The sequence below is a fragment of the Macaca nemestrina genome, chromosome 13 (genome assembly GCF_043159975.1).
Source record: "Macaca nemestrina isolate mMacNem1 chromosome 13, mMacNem.hap1, whole genome shotgun sequence".
NCBI lineage: Eukaryota > Metazoa > Chordata > Mammalia > Primates > Cercopithecidae > Macaca > Macaca nemestrina.
The window spans coordinates 49,408,552-49,436,340 of NC_092137.1; the positions used below are offsets into that span (position 1 = coordinate 49,408,552).

The 27,789-nt window shown below is 38.6% G+C and overlaps 1 long non-coding RNA gene and 1 other non-coding gene across 2 annotated transcripts in view; one reads left to right on the forward strand and one right to left on the reverse strand.

Moving 5' to 3' along the window:
* The window catches only part of LOC105465007 (uncharacterized), a 400,763-nt gene that overhangs the window by 370,218 nt on the left and 2,756 nt on the right, over nucleotides 1–27,789 (forward strand). The window contains exon 4 of the long non-coding RNA XR_011611716.1: nucleotides 17,935–18,033. This is a non-coding gene — a long non-coding RNA (uncharacterized lncRNA). The remainder of the gene's footprint in view (nucleotides 1–17,934; nucleotides 18,034–27,789) is intronic.
* Nucleotides 12,394–12,500, reverse strand: LOC112423762 (U6 spliceosomal RNA). The gene has a single exon (XR_003014318.2). It is a non-coding gene; the product is annotated as a U6 spliceosomal RNA (small nuclear RNA).

Below are 27,789 nucleotides of genomic sequence, written 5' to 3' on the forward strand. Positions count from 1 at the left end.
ATCTGCTGGTTTATCTGTTTCAAAAACATGCCCTACAACTTTGTCCTTGCTGCCTTCCTAACCCCAGTGATTGAATTCTGTGCTGAGCTTTCCCCAAGCTTCACATACATAATTCTATTTAATCTTCTCAATGATCCTATAAGATGGATATTGATATACAAATTTCAGCTGAAGAAATTGCAGGTCAGAGGAATGAAATAATTCACCCAAGATGATGATGTGGCCAATAAGTGGCAAATCCAAATCTCTACCCTAAACCCTGTATTCCACAACATAATAGCTTCACTTTTGAAAGTCTCTACCCAAGTCTACCGAAATATTTGAGGACCAACGTGGATCACATTTCCTCTAAAAAGCTGTTGCTATACTCTTTAGTTCAGTGAGTCATCCCTTTTTAAAAACAATAAAATCTACCCTATATACCCTATGTACTAAAACTTCTGTTAAATTCTTACATATAAATTATCTTATTTAATGCTCTCATTGACCTTATGAGTTAGGATAACATTTTAATAGACAAGAAGCTGGTTTCAAAGTGATAGAGTAGTTTCTTTGACGTTCTCAGAGTTACAATAATAGTTCAGAGAAAGGGCTTCAACCCACATTTGTCTGGTCCAAGATCTAGAGCTTTTACCCTCTTGTATAACATCCCACTTTAGCAGCATCACCTGCCCCACCAGGCATGGCTGGTTATGGGCTAATATTTAGCATTTAATTAATGTTTAGAAAAATGTAAATGACATTATCTGATTATGAATAATGAGAAAGAATGACCAACACAAACAACACAGATCCATGTTAAAGAGTCTAAATTAAGTGGTTATATTAATTTCCTATTGATACTATAACTACCACGAATGAAGGGATGTTAAATGACACACATTTGTTATCTTACAGTCCTGGAAGTGAGAAATCCTAAAATCAAGGTGTTGGCAGGGCACATTCTTTCTGGAGACTCTAGGAGATAATGTGTTTATTTGCCTTTTCTGGCTTCTAGAGGCTGCCCACATTCCTTGGCTTATGGTTTTATTATCTATCTTCAAAGTCAGCAGTGTATTATATTCTAATCACTTTCTCTGTCTCTGACCTTTATACCTTTTTCTTAAAAGGACTCTTATTACCACAGTAATAAGGCCCAAAGGCCTGTTTGAATAGTCCGGGATAATCTCCCTATCTCAAAATTCTCTGCTTAACCATATTTGCAAAGTCCCCTTTTCCAGGTAATGTAACATATTTATGTTTTGGGGATTAGGACATGAACATCTTTGGGGTTCCACTGTTTATCCTACCACAGCGGTGGTGGTGTATAGGACATTCTGCTGTCAATGGCTAAGGAGGAGTTATGGATTTTTTTTTTTTTGATCCATATTATGGCATTGCTATTTTAACTAAACAGATTAATATGAATAATAGGAATATTCCACAGGAAAAAAAAAGCTGTGATGGTGGGATTATAGGCATTGCTACCTACAACATGTTCCAAAAAATTGCCTGTTGTACTAACACAGAACACCAACCTAGGAAAAATACCCACAGAAATTTCTCAGTAATTCCTTACTAGGGATATAAGTACGGTGGTCACACATCCTCTCTGTGAACCTCTTCAATCATATTGGAGTGCTAGGAGTGGAGATGTGGCCAAGTAGCCGGGCTGGGTCTGCTTAGCACCTCTCTAGCTGAGATGGGCACACCCATTTTTTAAGTCGTAGAGGATGGCATCCAAGTGACTGACCTACTTGCCCAAGTTTTTACTGAAAATAGGTTGAATGGTTGGAACTAAATCTGTGGTTGCTCAACTCTCAGTCCAGTGCTCTTTTCCATCTGACTCACTGAAATCAAGAAATGTTTTGAAATGCAATGGAGAGAAAAGAGGTGTCAGCTAGGAGAGAACAGAACAGAACAGACTACAGAAAGGGGACTTGTGTGGGGAGTTAGCAGAACACCAGATTTCTTTCTATGCTTCTGTTCTAAATAGGGCCCCACTTTCCATAATCTTCTCTTGGTTCCTTTTTCCTCTCCAAGAAAATGACAGTCTATGGTGGTGGCCCATGGTAGTAATGCTTGGCAAAGGAAAGGCTAGAGTTGACGGAGGAGTACAGCAAATGCTTTTGCTCTCACCTCGAGTCCTGTTTGAGTTGTTTGCATGACTTAGAAGTGAAATGGTTAGAGGGGCAAACAAATTTCTGCAGCTAAAGAAAACGTTTCCATTTGTTATACAGGATGTACAATGGTATCCAATTTCCATGTGATTAATATTTTTGAAAGTTGGACTCTAAACTTGAAGTTACTTTACCCTTCCCAATTCTGCAGCACAAGCAAAATGCAGAATGCTGAATTATTTTTTGAGGATTCTATATCAAGCACTCAGAACAAAGATATAGATGTAATTCCAGCATCTTGCAAACAGAGATGCAAATAGTAAAAGAAATAGATGACAGGCATTTGCAGAGTAACCTAAAGGAAATAAATCTCTTAGAGAATTTTGAGGTAGTTAATTTTAACTACAGGAGGTATGCTTTGAGTTGAGTATCTGATTATTGCATTTAAGATCTTGATATCCGCATTTGGTGAACTTGGTAAGATAACACTTGAAAAATGTTGGTTTAACAAGGTGTATTTAAATCTTAAGAAGCTACATGTTAACAATTGCCACTCTGGAAGACAGTTATGGCTGCAGCGTAAGATTTGCTCCAGCCTGTACAACATCTCCTAGATATATTTATTTCATCCACACTGACACAGACTCTCTTATTCATCCATAATGACATGGCAGGGCTGATGGGCTTCCCATTTCCGGGAATTTATCTTTAAAAGGAGTCTGAAGTGAATGAAACTTTCTACTATAAGTAATGCACAATCACAGGTAACAGTGGAGAAGATATTTGGGAGAAAGAAGATTTTCTCCTGCAAATTACATTTTATATCCTGGTATTACCTTCTTCCTTACCACCAAAATGAATTTAAATGTTCATTTCTCTCAGTGCACTATCTAAGTATTTTTCTAATGCCTCAAATTCTGGAATGCATACTGATCTATTAACAGTTGACTTGGGAATGGACTACCAAAAATTGATCAGCTATCATTTTCCAGTGCTAGGGCCGGGGCCGAATCAGCAGCCTAATGACCTACAAGCAGCTGGAACACCTGTAACGACATCAAAGGTGTAAAGAAAACAATTTCTCATGGCCATGTCTCAGACTAATTCAAACACAAACAAATTCAAACTGATGCTAAATTCACTTTGGCTCTCACTCTTGTGTTAGAAGCATCAAGTCTCTGCCAGGACAACTAGTATGGCTGAAGGGAGGAAATTAAAACAGCAATTAGATGGCACTAATATGGCTCCGATATAATCTCTCCCCTGGTTTCGAGTCTCTGCCTGCCAGGGCTCCTGGCCACCATCCCAGGGCTTAATTGCATTTTGCAAGTAGCCATGGTACACTTGCCACTCTATCTCCCTAACTAATTTCAAACACAGTCCTCATATCCAATTCAGCAAAAAATAAGCTGAAATACCTCTGACAGAAAAATGAACATGTTATCTAGTTTAAAGATTGGTTCAATTAAGAGACTAACTGGTTCTGAAGGGTAAAGAATAAGGGGATAAAATGGACAAATCACAGCCTTGAATTCTAAAATTTTCAGTAAAGCATGGTAGAGGAATGGTTAATGATAAGATTTGGGACATTGCTGTTGTTTAATGTTTATGTGCATTTTTTGGTGGAATGAATTTTAAATGTGATTTGACCTTGTGGTAATTGAGAGGCATTAGGGCTTAGCAGAAAGCACATTCTTCTTATTCTGGAGACCACTGGATTTAAGCCAGATAAACTGTGTTTTGTCTCTCTTGTTCTAGTTACTAAGCATATGAACTTGGAGAAGTTCCTTGAAAATGCCACATCTGCATTTTCTCTCCAACATATTGAGCATGAAAAAAATTTTTCTTATCTAATCTGTGGGGTTGGTTACTAAAATACTTATAAAATTACAAAATGAGTTTAAGGTCTTATATTAAAACCTAACTAGTAAATATTTTCAGGAAGTATTTCTTGTAAAGTAAATGCATATTTATCAAATACAGTCATCTATAGAATGATGAGGAAAGCTGGAGGAAGGTAAAGAAAATGGATGAGTTTTATGGATGACAATGACATGGCCAAGAAAAGCACATTGGGAATTTCGCTTCTTTGTGTTAATTCTAGTAGAATAGGCTAATCTTATTTTTCCATTAGGTTACAGTGCAGTAAAATGGAGCTGCTAGTCCACCAGTTGACAACATCTATTAAGCACTTAATGGTATATTTAACACGATACTAGTCATTGTGGGAATTACAGAACATTCTAGTTTCTTTCCTTAAGGAGATTATAATCTAGCTGAAGAAACAAGACCCAGACAGTATGTCATTAAATAAGAAAATATATAGTAATAATTAACTACACATTTTAAGAAAAGTAAGAGTTAAAGTCCTAAAGAGAAGGAAAAAAAAATGAAAAGAAGGTTTAAAGAGGCTTCATAGAGATGACAGGATCTGAATAGGACCTGAAGAGATGGTTATGATTTGAAAATACAAGGCCGGGCGCGGTGGCTCACGCCTGTAATCCCAGCACTTTGGGAGGCCGAGGCGGGCGGATCACAAGGTCAGGAGATCGAGACCACGGTGAAACCCCGTCTCTACTAAAAATACAAAAAATTAGCCGGGCACGGTTGTGGGCGCCTGTAGTCCCAGCTACTCGGGAGGCTGAGGCAGGAGAATGGCGTGAACCCGGGAGGCGGAGCTTGCAGTGAGCCGAGATCGCGCCACTGCACTCCAGCCTGGGCGACAGAGCGAGACTCCATCTCAAAAAAAAAAAAAAGAAAATACAAAAATATGTCAAAGATTTGATATTTCAGTAGAGGAAAACATAATGAGTAAAAGTATAGAGGAGATAGTAAAGATGATGGAAAGAGAGGTGGCTATGTTAAATAAAATATGACTTATTATCTTTGTTTATAGCTCCGATGTAAGCAGGTATGGCAAAGTTTCTTACCAAAAAGGCATTGGCTGTTAAAGATCTATACCAAACAGTGACTGTGTAATTCATGAATGTCCAAATCTTCCTAAAAGATAACAGGAACAATGGATAAACAAGACTGACTTGAACATAGAATATTTCAAATGCAAATGAACAGATGAAAATTAAAGGACTAAATCTAATAAGAGCAAGAATCAGCTGTCAAAGTCAAGTTAGAGAATCAAGAGTTCAAAGTTCCAAAATCAAGGTCTAATGAGTTCAAGAAAGGCAGAATCTTCAGAGAGAAATTCTGGTCCTGAGTGTTTGTCTTCAAGGCCAGCTCTTCATTAGGACTTGCATTTATGAGCCAAAGGAAAATATCTGAGAGTCTGACTCAAAGACCTGGGGTGGGGCTGGAAGGGAGACAATTAGATTAATAATAGCTCTTGATAATCAAGTTTCTCATTGCAACACTATCCCTTTAAGGTTCAAGACATAGGAAGAATGGGCTCACTGAGCCCAAAACAATAAAGCCTGAAAGAGGCCTTAAATACCCTTATTGTATTTCAAATAAATTGTGAATACTAGTAAGTTTGGAGGAATATTTGGAAAGATTTAACTCTATAGTCTGGAAGAAAACAATAATTAAAGTATGTTTTGGAGCATCAAACTTTGATTTCCATAGGGAAATGTTAATCCCTATGATCTCCCAGATCGTTTGTGATAATGGGAGACATTTAGGGAGAAAAACAGAATTTTACAAAGCAGAGTCAGTGCAATGAGTGTCTTCAGGGTAGTCTTATATAGATTTAGAAATTCTCTCTGCAAGTTTCTCCAGAGAGACCAGCATAGCTATGGGAGTCTATCAATGCTTTTGCAAAGGTAATGCTTACAGTGCTTTTGGTCTTCTTAATAGCAACCTTAACCTGAAGACCAAATTTGGCAGAGGTTAAAAGGAATGTGTTCAGGAAAATAGTTGTTACAAAGCCTATTTACCTTATTAACAAGTGTAGAGAAGACAAGTCAGAATCTATGAATTAGACTCTTGCATAAAACAATGATCTGGATTTAATCTGGTTAACCTTTTATTGTTGGTACCTTTGGTACTATCTTAGCAGTAAAACACACACACACACACACACACACACAAAGAATAGAAGAGCAGTCAACACATCAATTGAATTAACATGTGAAAAAAATCTAGATTCTCACAGCATGCCTTAAGCCAAAATAAATTCCAGATGGACTGAAGTTCTAAATATAAATAACAGAAGCTTGAGAGCAACAGAAGAAGTAGGTAAATAATAATGTTATACTTGGTAAAGGAGAACTGCCTAGGCATATCTCCCAAAACGAAACTCTTAAGAGAAAATAGTGATAGATTTGATAACATTTTTATTTATTTTGTTTATTATACTTTGAATTCTAGGGTACATGTGCACAACTTGCAGGTTTGTTACATAGGTATACATGTACCATGTTGGTTTGCTGCACCCATTAACTCGTCATTTACATTAGGTATTTCTCCTAATGTTATCCCTCTACCATTCCCCCACCCCACGACAGGCCCCAGTGTGTGATGTTCCCCGCTGTCTGTCCAAGTGTTCTCATTGTTCAATTCCCACCTATGAGTGAGAACATGCAGTGTTTGGTTTTCTGTCCTTGCAGTAGTTTGCTCAGAATGATGGTTTCCAACTTCTTCCTTCTCCCTACAAAGGACAGGAACTCATCTTTTTTTATGGCTGCGTGGTATTCCATTGTGTGTATGTGCCACATTTTCTTAATCCAGTCTATCATTGATGGACATTTGGGTTGTTTCCAAGTCTGCTATTGTGAATAGTGACACGACAACTTATGTGTGCATGTGTCTTACATAGTAGCATGATTTATAATCCTTTGGGTATAGGCCCAGTAATGGGATGGCTGGGTCAAATGGTATTTCTAGTTCTAGATCCTTGAGGAATTGTCACACTGTCTTCCACAATGGTTGAACTAGTTTACAGTCCCACCAAGAGTGTAAAAGTGTTCCTGTTTCTCCACATCCTCTCCAGTACTTGTTGTTTCCTGACTTTTTAATGATCACCATTTTAACTGGTGTGAGATAGTATCTCATTGTGGTTTTGATTTGCATTTCTGTGATGACCAGTGATGATCATTTTTTCATGTGTCTGTTGGCTGCATAAATATCTTCTTTTGAGAAGTGTCTGTTCAAATCCTTTGCCCACTTTGTAGATTCTGGATATTAGCCCTTTGTAAGATGGGTAGATTGCAAAAATTTTCTCCCATTCTGTAGGTTGCCTGTTCACTCTGATGGTAGTTTCTTTTGCTGTGCAGAAGCTCTTTAGTTTAATAAGATCCCATTTGTCTATTTTGGCTTTTGTTGCCTTTGCTTTTGGTGTTTTAATCATGAAGTCCTTGCCCATGCCTATGTCCTGAATGGTATTGCCTAGGTTTTCTTCTAGGGTTTTTATAGTTTTAGGTCTAACATTTAAGTCTTTAATCCATCTTGAATTAATTTTTGTATAAGGTGTAAGGAAGGGATCCAGTTTCAGCTTTCTCCATATGGCTAGCCAGTTTTCCCAGCACCATTTATTAAATATGGGATCCTTTCCCCATTGCTTGTTTTTGTCAGGTTTGTCAAAGATCAGATAGTTGTAGATGTGTGAAGTTATTGCAGAGGCCTCTCTTCTGTACCATCATGCTGTTTTGGCTACTGTAGCCTTGTAGTATAGTTTGAAGTCAGGTAGTGTGATGCCTCCAGCTTTGATCATTTTGCTTAGGATTGTCTTGGCAATGTGGGCTCTTTTTTGGTTCCATATGAACTTTAAAGTAGTTTTTTCCAATTCTGTGAAGAAAGTCATTAGTAGCTCGATGGCAATGGCATTGAATGTATAAATTACCCTGGGCAGTATGGCCATTTTCACGATATCAATTCTTCCTATCCATGAGCATGGAATGTTCTTCCATTTGTTTGTGTCCTCTTTTATTTCGTTGAGCAGTGGTTTGTAATTCTCCTCGAAAAAGTCCTTAACATCCCTTGTAAGTTGAATTTCTAGGTATTTTATTTTCTTTGTAGCAATTGTGAATGGGAGTTCACTCATGATTTGGCTCTCTGTCTCTTATTGGTGCATAGAAATGCTTGTGGTTTTTGCACATTGATTTTGTATCCTGAGACTTTACTGAAGTTGCTTATCAGCTTAAGGAGATTTTGGGCTGAGACAATGGGGTTTTCTAAATATACAATCATGTCATCTACGAACAGGGACAATTTGACTTCCTCTTTTCCTAATTGAATACTCTTAATTTCTTTCTCTTGCCTGATTGCCCTGGCCAGAACTTCCAATACTATGTTGAATAGAAGTGGTAAGAAAGGGCATCCCTGTCTTGTGCCAGTCTTCAGAGGGTATGCTTCCAGTTTTGCCCATTCAGTATGACATTGGCTGTGGGTTTGTCATAAATAGTTCTTATTATTTTGAGATATGTTCCATCAATACCGAGTTCTTTGAGAGTTTTTAGCATGAAGGGCTGTTGAATTTTGTCAAAGGCCTTTTCTGCATCTATTGAGTTAGTCATGTGGTTTTTGTCATTGGTTCTGTTTATGTGATGGAGTACATTTATTGATTTGCATATGTTGAACCAGCCTTGCATCCCAGGGATGAAGCCAAGTTGATCTTAGTGGATAAGCTTTTTGATGTGTGGCTGGATTTGGTTTGCCAGTATTTCACTCAGGATATTTACATTAATGTTCATCAGGTATGAGGATGATGCTGGCCTCATAAAATGAGTTAGGGAGGATTCCCTCTTTTTCTATTGATTGGAATAGTTTCAGAAGGAATGGCATCAGCTCTTCTTTCTACCTTTGGTAGAATTTGGCTGTGAATCCGTCTGGTCCTGGACTTTTTTTGGTTGGTCTGCTATTAATTATTGTCTCAATGTCAGAGTCTGTTATTGGTCTATTCAGGGATTGAACTTCTTCCTGGTTTAGACTTGGGGTGGCGGGGTGTGGGTCGAGGAATTTATCCATTTCTTCTAGATTTTCCAGTTTACTATAAACACCTTCACACAAATATTCTCCGATGGTAGTTTGTATTTCTGTGGGATTGGTGGTGATATCCCCTTTATCATTTTTTTATTGCGTTGATTTGATTCTTCTCTCTTTTCTTCTTTTTAGTCTTGCTAGCAGTCTTTTAATTTTGTTGATCTTTTCAAAAACCAGCTCCTGGATTCATGGATTTTTTGAAGGGTTTTTTGTGTCTCTATCTCCTTTAATTCTGCTCTGATCTTAGTTATTTCTTGCCTTCTGCTAGCTTTTGAATTTGTTTGCTCTAGCTTCTCTAGTTCTTTTAATTGTGATGTGAGGGTGTCAGTTTTAGATCTTTCCTGCTTTCTCTTGTGGGCATTTAGTGCTATAAATTTCCCTCTACACGGTGCTTTAAATGTGTCCCAGAGATTCCGTTATGTTGTGTCTTTGTTCTCATTGGTTTCAAAGAACATCTTTATTTCTGCCTTCATTTTGTTATTTACCCAGTAGTCATTCAGGAACTGATTGTTCAGTTTCCATATAGTTGTGCAGTTTTGAGGGAGTTTCTTAGACCTTAGTTCTAATTTGATTGCACTGTGGTCTGAGAGACAGTTTGTTGTGATTTCTGTTCTTTTACATTTGCTGAGGAGTGTTTTACTTCCAACTCTGTGGTCCATTTTGGAATAAGTGTGATGTGCTGCTGAGAATGTATATTCTATTTATTTGGGGTGGAGAGTTCTGTAGATGTCTATTAGGTCGGCTTGGTGGAGATCTGAGTTCAAGTCCTGCATATGCTTATTAGCCTTCTGTCTCGTTGATCTAATATTGACAGCGGGGTGTTCATGTATCCCATTATTATTGTGTGGGAGTCTAAGTCTCTTTGTAGGTCTCTATGGACTTGCTTTATGAATCTGGGTGCTCCTGTATTGGGTGCATATTCATTTAGGATAGTTAGCTCTTCTTGTTGAATTGATCCCTTTACCATGATGTAATGCCCTTGTCTCTTTTGACCTTTGTTATTTTAAAGTCTGTTTTACCAGAGACTAGGATTGCAACCCCTGCTTTTTTTTTTTTTCTTTCCATTTGCTTGGTAGATCTTCCTCCATCCCTTTAATTTGAGCCTATGTGTGTCTCTGCATGTGAGATGGGTCTTCTGAATACAGCACACTGATGGGTCTTGACTCTTTACTCAATTTGCCACTCTGTGCCTTTTAAATGGGGCATTTAGCCCGTTTACATTTAAGGTTAATGTTGTTATGTGTGAATTTGATCCTGTCAGTATGAAGTTAGCTGGTTATTTTGCTCATTAGTTGGTGCCGTTTCTTCCTAGCATCGATGGTCTTTCCAATTTGGCATGTTTTTGCAGTGGTTGGTACCGGTTGTTCCTTTCCAGGTTTAGTGTTTCCTTCAGGAGCTCTTGTAAGGCAGGCTTGGTGGTCACAAAATCTCTCAGCATTTGCTTTTCTGTAAAGGATTTTATTTCTCCTTCACTTATGGAGCTTAGTTTGACTGGGTATGAAATTCTATGTTGAAAATTCTTTTCTTAAGAATGTTGAATATTCACCCCCACTCTGTTCTGGCTTGTAGAGTTTCTGCCAAGAGATCTGCTGTTAGTTTGATGGGCTTCCATCTGTGGGTAACTTGACCTTTCTCTCTGGCTGCCCTTAACATTTTTTCCTTCTGTTCAACCTTGGTGAATGTGACAATTATGTATCCTGGGATTGCTGTACTCAAGGAGTATCATTGTTGTGGTCTCTGTATTTCCTGAATTTGAATGTTGGCCTTCCTTGCTAGGTTGGGGAAGTTCTCCTGGATAATATCCTTAAGAGTGTTTTCCAGCTTGGTTCCATTCTCCCCGTCACTTTCAGGTATACCAGTCAAACATAGATTTGGTCTTTTCATGTAGTCCCATATTTCTTGGAGACTTTGTTCATTTCATTTTACTTTTTTTTCCTCTAATCTTGTCTCCTTGCTTTATTTCATTAATTTGATCTTCAATCAGTGACATCCTTTCTTCCACTTGATCAAATTGGCTATTGAAGCCTGTACATGCCTCATGTAGTTCTCGTGCCATGGTTTTCAGCTCCATCAGGTCATTTAAGTTCTTCTCTACACTGTTTATTCTAGTTAGCCGTTCTGCTAATCTTTTTTCAAGGTTTTTTAGCTTGTTTGCGATGGGTTCAAACATCCTCCTTTAGTTTGGAGAAGTTTGTTATTACCGACCTTCTGAAGCCTACTTCTGTAAACTCATCAAAGTTATTCTCTGTCCATCTTTGTTCCATTGCTGGTAAGGAGCTGCAGTCCTTTGGAGAAGAGGCTCTCTGGGTTTTAGAATTTTCAGGTTTTCTGCTCTGGTTTCTCCCCATCTTTGTGGTTTTATCTACCTTTGGTCTTTGATGTTGGTGACCAACAGATGGGGTTTTGGTTTGGATGTCCTTTTTGTTGATATTGATGCTATTCCTTTCTGTGTGTTGGTTTTCCTTCTAACAGTCAGGTCCCTCAGCTTCAGGTCCGTTGGAGTTTGCTGGAGGTATTCACTCCAGACCTGTTTGCCTGAGTATCACCAGCAGAGACTGCAGAATAGCAGATATTGCTGCCTGATCCCTCCTCTGGAACCTTCATCTCAGAGGGGCACCTGGCTGTATGAGGTGTCAGTTGGCCCGTACTGAGAGATGTCGCCCAGTTAGGCTACACAGCGATCAGGGACCCACTTGAGGAGGCAGTCTGTCTATTCTCAGAGCTCAAACACCATGCTGGGAAAACTGCTGGTCTCTTCAGAGCTGTCAGACAGGGACGTTTAAGTCTGCAGAAGTTTCTGCTGCCTTTTGTTCAGCTATGCCCTGCCCCTAGAGGTGGAGTCTACAGAGGTAGGCAGGCCTCATTGAACTGAGGTGGGCTCCACCCAGTTTGAGCTTCTGGGCTGCTTTGTTTACCTACTCAAGCCTCAGCAATGGCAGATGTCCCTCTCCCAGCCAGGCTACCACCTCACAGCTGGATCTCGGACTGCTGCGCTAGCAGAGAGCAAGGCTCTGTTGGCATGGGATTTGTTGAGCCAGATGAGGCATATTATCTCCTGGTGTGCCATTTGCTGAGACCATTGCAAAAGCGTAGTATTTGGGTAGCAGTGTCCTGATTTTTCTGCTACAGTCTGTCATGGCTTCCCTTGGCTAGGAAAGGGACATCCCCCAACCCCTTGCACTTCTCAGGTGAGGCGATGCTTCACCCTGCTTCGGCTTGCCCTTCGTGGGCTGCACACACTGTCCAACCAGTCCCAATGAGATGAACCAGGTACCTCAGTTGGAAATGCAAAATCACCCATTTTCTGTGTTGATCATGCTGGGAGCTGCAGACTGGAGCTGTTTCCTATTCGGTCATCTTGAAAAATATGGAACACTTCACGAATTTGCATGTCATCCTTGTGCAGGGGCTATGCTAGTCTTCTTTGTATTGTTCCAATTTTAGTATATGTGCTGCCATAGCGAGCACTGTAAACATTTTAATTTGGTGAGACAAATAAACTTACAGATACAATGAAAAGGCAAGTCATAGTCTGGAAATGCTTTTATAATACATATAAGGAATTGTCTTAATATTAATTTGTATTCATTAATATGTATATGAGATATATAAAGAATGTTTCCTTAATATTTAAGTAAATCTTATAATAGTCAGAAGAGATAATATTCATTGTCACTAGTGATTAAATAAATACTAATTTAATTAACAAAATCATATTAAGGCTCTGAGATTATAAAAGAAAAATATATTGTGTTAATAAAGATATGGTGAAAAGACAATTTCATATACTGAAACAATAATGGTTGAATTTTATTTACTAAGTCCTATATGTCAGATCCCATTTTATATTTTATGTATATTTTGACATTTAATTTTCAGAACAACAATACAATTTGATATTTTACCTATTTTTCAGTTGTGGATACTAAGAAGAGTTCAAGAACTTGCCCAGTGCCTTCAACCAGATAAGACTGAGCTAAGATTTGGACCTAGAGGCTACTAAGAGGCCATGGTCTTACTCATCCCTTGAAAGCTACTTTCATTTATGGAAAATGTAAATTGATAATGCCCTTCTAAGAGACAATTTGGCAAAAAATAAATTTAATTACAAAAGTTGTTATACTTTTACCCACAAATTCTTCTTTTAGAAATATAATAATGTGAGAAAAATGCAAAATTATATGTGCAGAAATATTTGTCATAGTATGGAGCATAGTGAGAAGAGAATGCAAATATGAAAGAATTAGGACATGGCAGTATACATTGAAAGAACAGCTACAGTGGAATATTATGTAGATATTAAAAATCATGTTGAAATATGGTCAGAGATACACACTTCCAGTTCAAGAAGCAAGCAGTTCCTGTATTCAAATTGCTGCCAAGTCCAATTACAAGCCCTTTTGATGGTAATGATATTCTTCTTATTATTACTAACATTCCTAGAGCTCTCTAGGTACTGAGCATTTATATACAAAAATGTATTTTCATTGCCATGGACTTTATATTCTAGTGGAAGAGACTGACTAAAAATAGAGACAAAATGGAAAATATATAGCATACAATAAGGACTAAAGAGAAAAACATAAAGCATATGCAACATTGGTAACGGCAACTAAAATTTACAGAGAATGACCAGGGGCTCACAAAAGAATCAACTCATAAAGAAGAGATCATAAAATAGTCAACTGTTTAGCAAACAACACAGATCACAAGAGGAAATTGAAATGCAGAGTCAGGGAATAATTTTTCTGAGTTCTGACACCTAGTTAGAATGAAAGGTAGAACACAGGCACTCTGATTTTCCTATGCTACAAATGGAAACTTTGAAAGAATATTGTCTAATCATTAATAGTAATTATTTATGGATGGTAAGACACATTGAATTTTTTGAAAAGTACCATGGTTGCTGATGTACAAGATGCATGTTATCTTTATAGTGATGCTTGGCATGATCATCACATTGGTAAAGAAATAGAGTGGCTTATTAGACTTTTTTTTTTTTTTTGAGACGGAATTTTGCTCTGTCACCCAGGCTGGAGTGCAGTGGTGTGATCTTGGCTCACTGCTAGCTCCACTTCCTGGGTTCACGTCATTCTCCTGCCTCATCCTACCAAATAGCTAGGACTACAGGTGCCCGCCACCATGCCTGGCTAATTTTTTTGTGTGTGTTTTTAATTGAGACGGGATTTCACTGTGTTAGCCAGGAGGGTCTCAATCTCCTGACCTCATGATCTGCCCACCTCAGCCTCCCAAAGTGCTGGGATTACAGGTGTAAACCACTGTACCTGGCCATTTATTAGACGATTTTTGAATGGATATCAAGACACACTAAATCCGACTCACATCTTTGGCTTCTGCTGTAGTTGCTCTACTCCAGCTCCATACTTTATTTTTTATATATATAATGATAACTTTATATCATAGGTATTTATATTCTTGGTATGAAGTCTCCAGAGTGGCTTCTTCTGTGGACTGCCTGTACAATGATACCACTATGACTAAAGTCCCTGGATTTCTCCTTTCTGTACTCTCTACTCCTCATGTCCCATGTTGAATTAATGGCCAAATCGAATAGACTTTTACTTTCATCATTTTCTCACATATGCCCTCTGTTTTCCATTGTCATGACCATGGTATGTTTAGGCTTTAAATTTCTCTCTCTTTCTTTCCCTGAGATAGGCACCACACCAATCTCCCTCTTCTCTCACAATTTATCCAGGAAACCACCTTCAGACCTTCTGGTTAACAGCTAGATTATCACCAAACCCAATCAGATCATCCTCCTAATCTTGTTCATCCAATGTCATCCCAGTTCCTAGGGTTAGTGTAAATTCCACATCCTGAAAGTCACTGCTAGAAGTGGCTGACATTTTCCATTTTAACTTTTATTCTCCATTGTATATGTTTCATAGCCCAGCCATGAAAGAGATAACAATGCTCACCAAATAATCTCCTTTCTTCCACTTTATGCAGCTTCTTGCCATTGAGCAGGCCATACAGCTAGTTCTGGTTAACTGGCTGTTAGCAGAAAGAACGTATGTCATTTCTGTGCCTGAGCCTAGAAGAACAGGCATGAGTTCTCCATGCTTCTTTATTCTTTTCCTGAAGCAACAAGGAAAGTTGCACATTTCAGATCCTGTAGCTACAAAGTGGTGGAATCTGACATTTCATTGATCTAGCGTGTGAGCAAAAAATAAACATTTGATGTGTGTTGGTTTGTTGTGCTACTGGGATTTTGAAGTTAATCTGTTACTACACATAACTTAGCCTCTTTAAACTAGTACATCAACCGAAGTGGATGAACTCACCAATTCCTGCACCACATTGTGCTTTCCCTTATTCTTACCTTTGCCTTTGTATATCTCTCCATTGGGAACATCTTTCTCTGAATGATCAATTCCTCCATCCCCACATTGCCTTATTCTGATTATTGGCATTTTACTCACCCTTCCAGAACCATCTCTAATGTTAATCATGTCTAGGTGCTTGCCCAATCAGATGTAATTTTACATTCTTCTAATCATGACGAGTCTTGGTAGTTACCTTTTTCATTGCTAGTCACAAATTCTGTCTCATCCTATAGTTATTAGAATACTTATTTTTCCTCTCTGTTAGAAAGCAGGCCCTTCAGAGGGCCTGAATTATACTTACATGTGTCACCTGCATAGGCCTTTGTATCCAAGTTTTCTGGAAAATATTTGTGAAACTGAGTTGAAGACTCAGAGTGTGCAATATAATTTTCAAAAATTCTACCATAGTAGCTAAAAGAAAATGTTTTGATATTGAGAAAGCATCTATATGATGATTTTTACAGATTTTGTTACTTTCCTATTTCTCTTCTATTTTTATCATGAAATGGTAAACTCTTTTTTCACTATTGTCTTCTCTGGGCCTAGCACATTGTTTGGCACAAAATCAAGTACTAGATAACTTGTGGGTGAATAAAGAAAGATTCAGTACATAAAACATTACTGTATTAAAAATTGAGTTAGCTAAGACTTAATTGCTTACAAGACCTCTATAGCTGGAAAGAGCATTTAATATATAAAATTAGAGTTTTAGAGGTAATAGTGGCTTCAGAATAAGAAAAATGAAAAGTAATTTAGAAAGAAGTGTTGTATTTCATAAAGCATTCTCATGTATGTTATCTCAGCTGATTGTGTAATCATTGTCTGCAGTAAGCAGATATTATCCCCACTTTACAGATGAAACAACAATCACAGAAAGGTTCAGTGAATTGCATGAGGTCAAACAGTTGGTTAAAAACTTTCTCAGGTCTCTAAATTCCTGGTCACAGCTCTGTATTCTACATGTTATTACCTTTATCTAAGTTCAAGACAAGGAACACCTTTAGGATTATCGTTTTGCTTGTGTAATGTGTTATCTCGGCAGCAGCAGCTAGGTAAGTACTGTAGCTGAAGAAGGCATACATGTATGCATACACACACATGCACACAAACATAATTATAGAAGCCTCGTCTGGTCTGGGCCAAAATAGAATTAATCCTGCGTTCATTGCTGGTGAATGTTGAATCCTTCCATCTCAGTGTTGTGTTTAAGAATAAGTCAGTATACACGCTCTGTAATTGAATGTCAGGAAATGTGAAAATATATTGTTTTATTGCTACTGTTCATTGATTTATTGAAGTGATTTATTGACGATGGACATGCAGTACAACAAATCACTTTGCTGACACCATCAGCTGCCTTAACTAGGTTGTCAGTTCACGACATTAAAGGTAATGGATAGTGATTATTTTACAGTAATGGGTTTAATCAGCACTTTGAATGACTTAGCAGTCATGTCAGAGGAGAGCCAACTTATCATTTATCAAGGCAGCATTTTGTTTACCAACATCATCTATAATTCATTTGATTGTTGACAATCATCAGCAAGTACCTCTCAGGCAAACTTTTATCAGAGATGGAAATCTGCACAGCTGCAGCATGCTAAGTAACCCCAAGGGGCTGCCTAAGCAGACACAGTTGGGGAGGCATGCTGTTAGTTACCCTGGCCACCCAGAGAGGTGGCTTCCACCAACTGGGCTTTTAGTCTTCTCACAGTGGGTTGGATTCTTTGTGTTTCCTTCTCCTCAACCCCCTGATTCCATAGGATCTTCAGTAACCCAGAAAGGTTTCAGGTACAAAATCTATGAAGGTAGGCAAATGAGAGGCACATGATCTCGTGTTAAGCTTGAGTCAGCTTAACATAGCTAAATACATCATCTTGGCTCTGCTACTTGTCACAGTAGAAGCCTGAACTGATCCACTACTGAAATATCAGGCATGTTTGGGCAGGTTTGATGACCCAATGGGACAGACATAGCAGGAGTCTATTTTCATAAGAGATTGTACAGCTTCCTACAGGAAAGCTCAACAAAATGCTAGGACATTCTTTTTGCCCTTTGAGCGCCTGAAATTTATCTCTAGAGGGTAAAAAGCACATGCATACATCATTTTAAATATAATTTTAGTGATTTTTCCAAGCTCTCTAAAGTGTAGCCCTAGGCATTAAAATAAAGTAATTAGGAGCTTGGATTCTGGAGGAAAGCACACTTGGCTAGAACATCTACTTCGCCCATTGCCAGTTTTGAGACCTTGGGCAAGTGACTAAACACCTTTCAGTTTCATTCATTCACAGTGATAGTAATATTACCTTTGTCAAGGATGCCTATGAATATTAAATGAATTAATGTTGGTAAAGTGCTTAATGCCATGCCCACACAGAGTAAGTGCTCAAAGAGTGGTTTTTATTACTGCTATTTTTTTAACTTATGAATTCAGTCTTACAGCACTTGTCTTTATGGAAGGGAGAATCAGAAAGCCAAATTAAGGTGGAAACAAAGCCTTAGTTGTATGAATCCCTTATTGTGTCTTAGTCTGTTTGTCTATTCATTTTCAGACACAATGACAGCAAGAGACACAGGGAGGAAAACAGGAGCCATAAATAAGAAGCTGAAAGAAAGAGCTGTTCTGCTAAATCTTGGTGGTGGGCTGCAATGTAAGTTACACTATCTTACTTTTCTCTATAACATAAGAAAGCATTACACGGCACAAACCTTTGGCATCTTAAAAGTCCCAGGCCAAAAAAAAATTAAAAAAAAATTAAAAAAAAGAAGTCCCAGGCCATCAGTGGGGGTAGAGTGCCCAGGGGGAGATGACAGCACCGATAGGAGGGGCAGCAGTGCCTAACACAAGCAGCATGCTCAGCAGAAGCAGCAGTGGGAACCAAAAATGCTATAGGTCCTGGAGGTGCCATGGACCCAGATGTATATAAAGCATGAATGAGTAATTCAAATAGCTGATTAAGAAAGGGAGAAGAGGAACAGAGGAACCATGCAGTGGCTAACAGGACAGTTTGATTTTAAGCATAAGTGGAATATCCCTTGAGGGCTTCCAGAAACTATTTTATTTGGGGGCAACCATATGTCACCAGAGGCTGGAGACCTAAACTATCAGGGTAGGGATAAAAACCAGAGAAGCGCTAGTCTACAGTTGTTAGCAACTTGTCTTTGGCAGAGCTATTTATCCTCTCTTGGTATCATTTTTTTTTCTTCTCTATAAACTGAGAGTATTAGACAGGATATGTAGACACCAGTGGGTAAGGGGTTGGTAGAGATACATCAGAATCCTCATATAGTCTTTTTCAAAATACACATAGTTGTGGCCCTCAACAAATCTATCAGAATCCCTGGTTGGGGTTTGGTAGATGTCGGATGGGATGAAGTTGGGGGTGTTGCTTTGGGGTGTGTGTTTGTGTGTGTGTGTGTACTGGGGTGATGGCATGTGTATTTAAACTCCCTATGTTATTCTTATTGATATTTCCACTTTTGATAACCATAGATTAAACTATCTCTGACTTTCAGTCCTGTGATTCTATACATTTTTGATGCATTAGTTAAATTCTTATAATTATATCTAGTTTCCTTTCATAGATCTTTTCTTATTTCTTTGCCTGGTCCAACCATCCCCGGTCACGGAGGAAGCAAGCCCCTCTAAGTTAGGTACTATACGAGAGACATTAGAAAAGGGGAGCACTCTCAAGTAGTTTAAGAAATGAATAAGAATATTATAATAACTTTCATTGATTGCAATGTGATAAACACTGTTCAAAGTGCTTTTCATGTATGAATTTATTTAATCTTCACAACATACTTATGGGGTAGATTTGGTTATTATTCCTGCTTTATATACGAAAAAAATTCAAGCACTAGGAAGTCAAACAATTTGCCCAATGTCAACCAGCTGTAGAGTGCTAAAGCCATTCTTTTAACTCAGGCATCTGATTCTGGGGACTGGGCTGATAACCCTTTCTCTATAGTGCTTGGGAATGATTAATGCATAAACAGCTAGGGGAGAATGACTCAGGGCACTCCTCTCAGATGACAATTAGCATATCGGTGTGTAAGAAACCCTTTCTGAACCTCACTCATGTGGGTAACAGAAAGACTAACATTGTCCCTACTGGAATTGACAATTAAGATGTACAACCAACTTCTTTACTTGGCATGTTATGTAGTATATGCACAAATCATACTCTCTTTGGTGCTGAAGGGAGAAGTAAAGTGTGGAGACAGGCTGGCCTGGGAATCACAAAGGCAATATTCCAAACACTGGAGCCTCAAGTACTGAAGACAACTTTGTCTACTTCACAGCATAACTGGTGGTGTGCTCTACTTTTGAACCTGGCCAACTCCTTTTGGCCTGGATAAGCAGTGTTTTTTTTTGAGATGAAGTCTCGCTCTGTTGCCCTGGCTGGAGTGCAGTGGCACTATCTTGGCTCACTGCAAGCTCCGCCTCCCGGGTTCATGCCATTCTCCTGCCTCAGCCTCCCCAGTAGCGGGGACTACAGGCACCCACCACCACACCTGGCTAATTTCTTGTATTTCTTAGTAGAAGAGGTGTTTCACCCTGTTAACCAGGATGGTCTCAATCTCCTGACATCATGATCCACTCGCCTTGGCCTCCCAAAGTGTTGGGATTACAGGTGTGAGCCACCACGCCCAGCCCAAACAGTCTTTTATCTGTACAAATCCCAGGGAAAGAGGATCATGTCCAGGAAAGAGGGACTGTTGAGAATGGCCACCATGATGCTGAGATTACAATCACATTCCTGTGGCACGATCAGGAGACAAACATGCACTGACCCCTGAAGGAGTGGCATCCTCTGACCCCTGGAATAGTGGCAGGGATTTTTTAAAAATGAAAAAAAAGAACAGGCTGTTAAATCCTGTTAGAAGAAAGTGATGATGCAGCTTGCCTAATAACATGCACTTTATTAGCTAAACATTTCTTTCTACCTATTTCATCATCTGCAAAAAGCTAGGAAATATTCAGATTTAAACAACCAGTGTGAAAAAGAGAAGCCAATAAAGGAAACTTTTATAGCTTTTGAAACAACCCCATTTCCTTATACCTCCATAATGCAACACTAGTTGTCTGTCTCTGCTCTGGCTCCAGGAAATACTAACTTGAAAGTGTCTCTGCTAAAACCATCTTCTCTCATCTCCAGATGATAAGCAGGATACTCAGGAAGGAGGTAGAGGAGAATAAGGGGTCTTCAAAATGAGTTTGTTCACAACAAGTAAAAGCTGCTAGTGCAGAGATGTTTCCTCATTTACTAAAACTCCTTCCTGCCACATGCCCCTCACAAGTCTCCAAAATGAGGGTATGCCTGCTCAAACACCAGTGCATTCCACTGGGAAGGAGAGTCCCTTACTAAAAGTGATGTCACAGCTCAGAAGAAATGAGAAGTGCTCATAATCAGGAAATATATATCCCTTTCTCTCCTGCTGCAAGGGAAAGGATGGAAGCTGGGTGTATTAGTCCCTACTCATGATGCTAATAAAGACATACCCAAGACTGGGTAATTTATAAAGGAAAGAGGTTTATTGGTCTCACAGCTCCATATGGCTGGGGGTGCCTCAACCATGGTGGAAGGTGAAGGAAGAGCAAAGGCACATCTTACTTGGTGGCAGGCAAGACAGCATGTGTATGGGAACCGTCCTTTATAAAACCATCAGATCTCATGACACTTATACACTATTAGAGAACAGCACGGGAAAAACCCACCCCCAAGATTCAGTTACCTCCCACGACACATGTGGATTATGGGAGCTACAATTCAAGATGAGATTTGGGTGGGGACATAGTCAAACCATATCACTGGGATTGCTCTTTTTCTCTGGAAATCTAAATGCTTGATTTATTACAATTTGAAGAAATTTAAATAATCAAAGTTTTCTGCTCAAGTGCTGCACATGAAGCTCAGAGTTTCTGAGAGATTTCAAATATTCAATTAATCACTGTTTTATTGAGGGCCTGCACATACATAAGATAAGCCACAACATAACCAGATAATCAAACAGACTGTACAAAGAGGAGTTATCAGTGTGGGCTGAACAAGCCTTTGGAACAAAGTGGGCCTTGAGGAAATGATTGGCCACAAAAGGGGTGAGGACAATCAAGAAGACAAAAACTGCATCAGCAAAACTTTGAAGATGGAATATTATTGAAAAAAGAGGTGATCTTCATGAGGATAACTTGGTTTGGCTACAAGTGTGTGTATTTACTGCCTGAAAGCATGTTAATATTACTATAATTTTTGATGAATAACGTGAGTCATATCTAATTTTCAGTCCTTCAAAATTAACTGAATGTGTGCAATTTGGCAAAGTGGTGACAAAATAGTAATGGCAGTGTTGCAAATTTCCTTTCAAATGAATGAGGGCATGACCAGTGTCTCCAAATGATACTTTTGCTATCAAATGTGCATTGTTTAGACCTTTTAACAATTGGACCATTCTACATTTTGAACAGGATATGTTAACAGACAACTTTTTCTGGGCTAACTTTAAATTTTTAATAGAAAAAATGCATCCTATATGTGCTCACTGTAGATTTTTAAATTCAGATTTAAAAAATGAAGAAAAATGGTTAGACCAATGACTAATTAGAATAACCAGTGTAGAGAAGAAAATAAATAACCCGATGGAGCTGAAAAACAGCATGAGAACTTCGTGAAGCATACACAAGTTTCAATAGCCAAATCGATCATGAGGAAGAAAGGATATCAGTGATTGAAGATCAAATTAACGAAATAAAGCTAGAAGACAAGATTAGAGAAAAAAGAGTAAAAAGAAACGAACAAAGCCTCCAACAAATATGGCACTATGTGAAAAGACCAAATCTATATTTGACTGGTATACCTGAAAGTGATGGAGAGAATGGAACCAAGTTGGAAAACACTCTTCAGCACATTATCCAGGAGAATTTCACCAACCTAGCAAGGAAGGCCAACATTCAAATTCAGGGAATGCAGACAACACCACAAAGATATTCCTCAAGAAGAGCAATCCCAACACGCATAATCATCAGATTCACCAAGGTTGAAATGAAGGAAAAAAATGTTAAGGTCAGCCAGAGAGAAAGGTCGGGTTACCGACAAAGGGAAGCCCATCAGACCAACAGCAGATCTCTCGGCAGAAACTCTACAAACCAGAAGAGAGTGGGGGTGAATATTCAACATTCTTAAAGAAAAGAATTTTCAACCCAGAATTTCATATCCAGCCATAGTAAGCTTCATAAGTGAAGGAGAAATAAAATAATTTACAGATAAGGAAATGCTGAGAGATTTTGTCACCACCAGTCCTGCCCTACAAGAGCTCCTGAAGGAAGTACTAAACATGGAAAAGAACAACTGGCACCGGCCACTGCAAAAATATGCCAAATTGGAAAGACCATCGATGCTAGGAAGAAACGGCATCAACTAATGGGCAGAATAACCAGCTAACATCATAATGACAGGCTCAAATTCACACATAATAATATTAGCCTTAAATGGAAATGGGCTAAATGCCCCATTTAAAAGACACAGACTGGCAAATTGCATAGAGTCAAGACCCATCAGTGTGCTGTATTCAGGAGACCCATCTCACAAGCAAAGACACACATAGGCTCAAAATAAAGGGATGGAGGAAGACTAACCAAGCAAATGGAAAGAAAAAAAAAAAAAAGAGCAGGGTCGCAATCCTAGTCTCTGATAAAACAGACTTTAAACCTTAAACCAACAAAGATCAAGAGACAAAGAAGGCCATTACATAATAGTAAAGGGATCAATGCAATGAGAAGAACTATCTTAAATATATATGCGCCCAATACAGGAGCACCCAGATTCATAAAGCAAGTTCTTAGAGACCTACAAAGAGACTTAGACTCCCACACAATAATAGTGGGAGACTTTAACACTGCATTGTTGATATTAGACAGATCAAAGAGATAGAAAATAACAAGGATATCCAGGACTTGAACTCAGCTCTGCACCAAGCAGACCTAATAGAAATCTACAGAACTCTCCACCCCGAGTCAACATAATATACATTTTTCTCAGCACCACATCACACTTACTCCAAAATTGACCACATAATTGGAAGTAAAGCACTCCTCAGCAAATGTAAAAGAACAGAAATCACAACAAACTGTCTCTCAGACCACAGTGCAATCAAATTAGAACTCAGGATTAAGAAATTCACTCAAGACCGCATGGAAACTACATGGAAACTGAACAACCTGCTCCTGAATGACTACTGGGTAAATAACGAATGAAGGCAGAAATAAAGATGTTCTTTGAAACTAATGAGAACGAAGACACAACTTTCCATGTGTCTGGGACACAGACACAAAGAATTTCTGGGCCACATTTGAAGCAGTGCATAGAGGGAAATTTATAGCACCAAATGCCCACAAGAGAAAGCAGGAAAGATCTAAAATTGACACCCTAATATCACATTTAAAAGAACTAGAGAAGCAAGAGCAAACAAATTCAAAAGCTAGCAGAAGACAAGAAATAACTAAGATTGGAGCAGAACTGAAGGAGATAGAGATACAAAAATCACTTCAAAAAATCAATGAATCCAGGAGCTGGTTTTTTGAAAAGATCAACAAAATAGACTACTAGCAAGACTAATAAAGGAGAAAAGAGATAAGAGTCAAATAGATGCAATAAAAACTGATAAAGGGGATATCACCAATGATCCCACAGAAGTACAAACTACCATCAGATAATACTATAGACACCTCTACACAAATAAAGTAGAAAATCTAGATGAAATGGATAAATTCCTGGACACATACACCCTCCCAAGACTAAACCAGGAAAAAGTCGAATCTCTGAATAGACCAATAGTAGGTTCTGAAATTGACGCAATAATAGCCTACCAACTAAAAAAAGTCCAGGACCAGACGGATTCACAGCCAAATTCTACCAGATGTACAAACAGGAGCTGGTACCATTCCTTCTGAAACTATTCCAGTCAGTGGAAGAAGAAGGAATCCTCCCCTAACTCATTTTATGAGGCCAGCATCATTCTGATACAAAATCTGGCAGAGACACACACACAAGAAAATTTTAGGCCAATATTCCTGATGAACATTGATGCGAAAATCCTCAATAAAATATTGGCGAACCGAATCCAGCAGCACATCAAAAAGCTTATCTACCATGATCAAGTTTGCTTCATCCTTGGGAGGCAAGGCTGGTTCAACATATGCAAATCAATAAATGTAATCCATCACATAAACAGAACCAATGACAAAAGCCACGCAATTATCTCAATAGATACAGAAAAGGCCTTCGACAAAATTCAACAGCCCTTCAGGCTAAGAACTCTCAATGAACTAGGTATTGATGGAACATATCTCAAAATAATAAGAGCTATTTATGACAAACCCACAGCCAATATCATACTGAATGGGCAAAAACTGGAAGCATTCCCTTTGAAAACTTGCACAAGACAAGGATGCCCTCTCTCACCACTCCTATTCAACATAGTATTGGAAGTTCTGGTCGGGGCAATCAGGCAAGAGAAAGAAATAAAGAGTATTCAATTAAGAAAAGATGATATGACATCTTTCAAACAGAGACAGATTTATACACACCAATAACAGAGAGCCAAATCATGAGGGAACTCCCATTCACAATTGCTGCAAAGAGAATAAAATACCTATGAATCCAAGTTACAAGGGATGTGAAGGATCTCTTCAAGGAGAACTACAAACCACTGCTCAATGAAATAAAACAGGATGCAAGCAAATGGAAAAACATTCCATGCTCATGGATAGGAAGAATCAATATTGTGAAAATGGCCATACTGCCCAAAGTAATTTATAGATTCAATGCTATCCCCATCAAACTACCACTGACTTTCTTCACAGAATTGGAAAACCCTACTTTAAATTTCATATGGAACCAAAAAAGAGCCCATATAGCCAAGACAATCCTAAACAAAAATAACAAAGCTGGAGGCATTATGCTACCTGACTTCAAACTATACTACAAGGCTAAAGTAACCAAACAGCATGGTACTGGTACCAAAATAGATATATAGACCGCTTGGACAGAACAGAGGCCTCAGAAATAATACCACACATCTACAACCATCTGATCTTTGACAAACCTGACAAAAACAAGATTGAGGAAAGGATTCCCTATTTAATAAATGGTGCTGGGAAAACTGGCTAGCCATATGTAGAAAGCTGAAACTGGATCCCTTATTTACACCTTATACAGAAATTAACTTAAGATGGATTAAAGACTCAAATGTAAGACCTAAAAGCATAAAAGCCCCAGAAGAAAACCTAGGCAGTATCACTCAGGACATAGGGATGGGCAAAGACTTCATGATGAAAACACCAAAAGCAATGGCAACAGAACCCAAAATAGACATGGGATCCAATTAAACTAAAGAGCTTCTGCACAGCAGAAGAAACTATCAGCAGAGTGAACGGGAAACCTACAGATTGGGAAAAAAGTTTTGTAATGTATCCATCTGACAAAGGGTTAATATCCAGAATCCTCAAGGTACTTAAACAAAATTAGAAGAAGAAAACAACCCCATAAAAAAATGGGTGAAGGATATGAACAGACACGTCTCAAAAGAAGACATTTATGCAGCCAACAAACTTATGAAAAAATGCTCATCATCACCGGTCATTAGAGAAATGCAAATCAAAACCACAGTGAGATACTATCTCATGCCAGTTAGAATGGCAATCATTAAAAAGTCAGGAAACAACCAATGCTGGAGAGGATGTGGAGATACAGGAATTCTCTTACACGGTTGGTGGGAGTGTAAATTAGTTCAACCATTATGGAAGACAGTGTGGTGATTCCTCAAGGATCTGGAACTAGAAATACCATTTGACCCAGCCATCCCATTACTGGGTATATACCCAAAGATTATAACTCATGCTACTATAAAGACACATGCACACCTATGTTTACTGTGGCACTGTTCACAATAGCAAAGACTTGGAACCAACCCAAATGCCCATCCATGATAGACTGGATAAAGAAAATGTGGCACATATACACCATGGAATACTATGCAGCCATACAAAAGGATGACTTCATGTCCTTTGCAGGGACATGGACGAAACTGGAAACCATCATTCTCAGCAAAGTAACACGAGAAGAGAAAACCAAACACTGCATATTCTCACTCATAAGTGGGAGTTGAACAATGAGAACACATGGACACAGGAAGGGGAACATCACACACTGGGGCCTGTTGGCAGGTGGGGGCCTGGGGGGAGGGATAGCATTAGGAGAAATACCTAACATAAATGACGAGTTGATGGGTGCAGCAAAGCAACACGACACATATGTACCTCCATAACAAACTTGCATGTTGTACACATGTACCCCAAAACTGAAAGTATAATAAAAAAGAAGAAAAAAATATTTGTAACCTCGCTCTTCCTCCTCTCAAAGATAATATGTTTGTGTATTTCTTTCAGACTGTATACGTGAGAATGTATGTGTGCTAGGATATGATTATAAAGGGCATGCAATTTGTGGTAGATTATACGTTTTCCAACGTGTCAACCCCTCCATGTATGCTATACCCTGGCAGAGTGTCCCTTCCCACATGGACTCTGGGGTGAGCCGTGTGACTTGTTTAAATCAATGGGGCATCAGCAAACAGAAGACTTGGTCAGCTCCAGATCTGGTTTTCTTGAGAATAAAAGACCACATTTATAGAAAAGTCCAATCATCCCACTTGTCCCAGATGAGCCAGGCCTCGAGTAACCCTGTGGCTGCATTGCATAGCACCGCTGCATGACTCATCCCATGAGAATCCCACAGAATGACTTCTTAGCCAACTGAAAAATTATGAGATATAATATATTGTTATTTTAAGCCACCAAATGTTAGCGTATAACTGATGCAGTGTTTTAAACCTGATTTTTCATTTAGTGTACTGTGAACATCGTTTTTGCTCTTAAGTAGAATTCAGGAACCTAATTTTTAAAATGCTTTTTATCACATTCCATTACAACATGTACTATAACCTGTTTAACTAATGTCTCATTGTTTGACATGCTTACAATTAATTTTTAATACCCAACTGGTGACTCCCTGATGCCACTTCCACTATGTAAACTTATTTTAAAACAAGTTTATATATAATTACCTTGTAAGCTCTTTGAGAACAGTAGCTATGAATAAATAAGCGTTTCTCCCTCTTAAGCTCTTCCACTGTTCGTGGCAAATAGTCAGTGCTCAAAATATTTAGTGAATGTAAAAATGAATAAATATGCTTATAAATAAGTTAGAAAAACAGCATTTAATAATAGCCTACACATGTTAATACAATGTTATATTCAGACAAAACATTATAGAGAATGCTTGCTATTGTTAGACTTTTTCCCCACCTCATACTTTCATGCTGTCCAAAAACACTAGGAAATGAACATT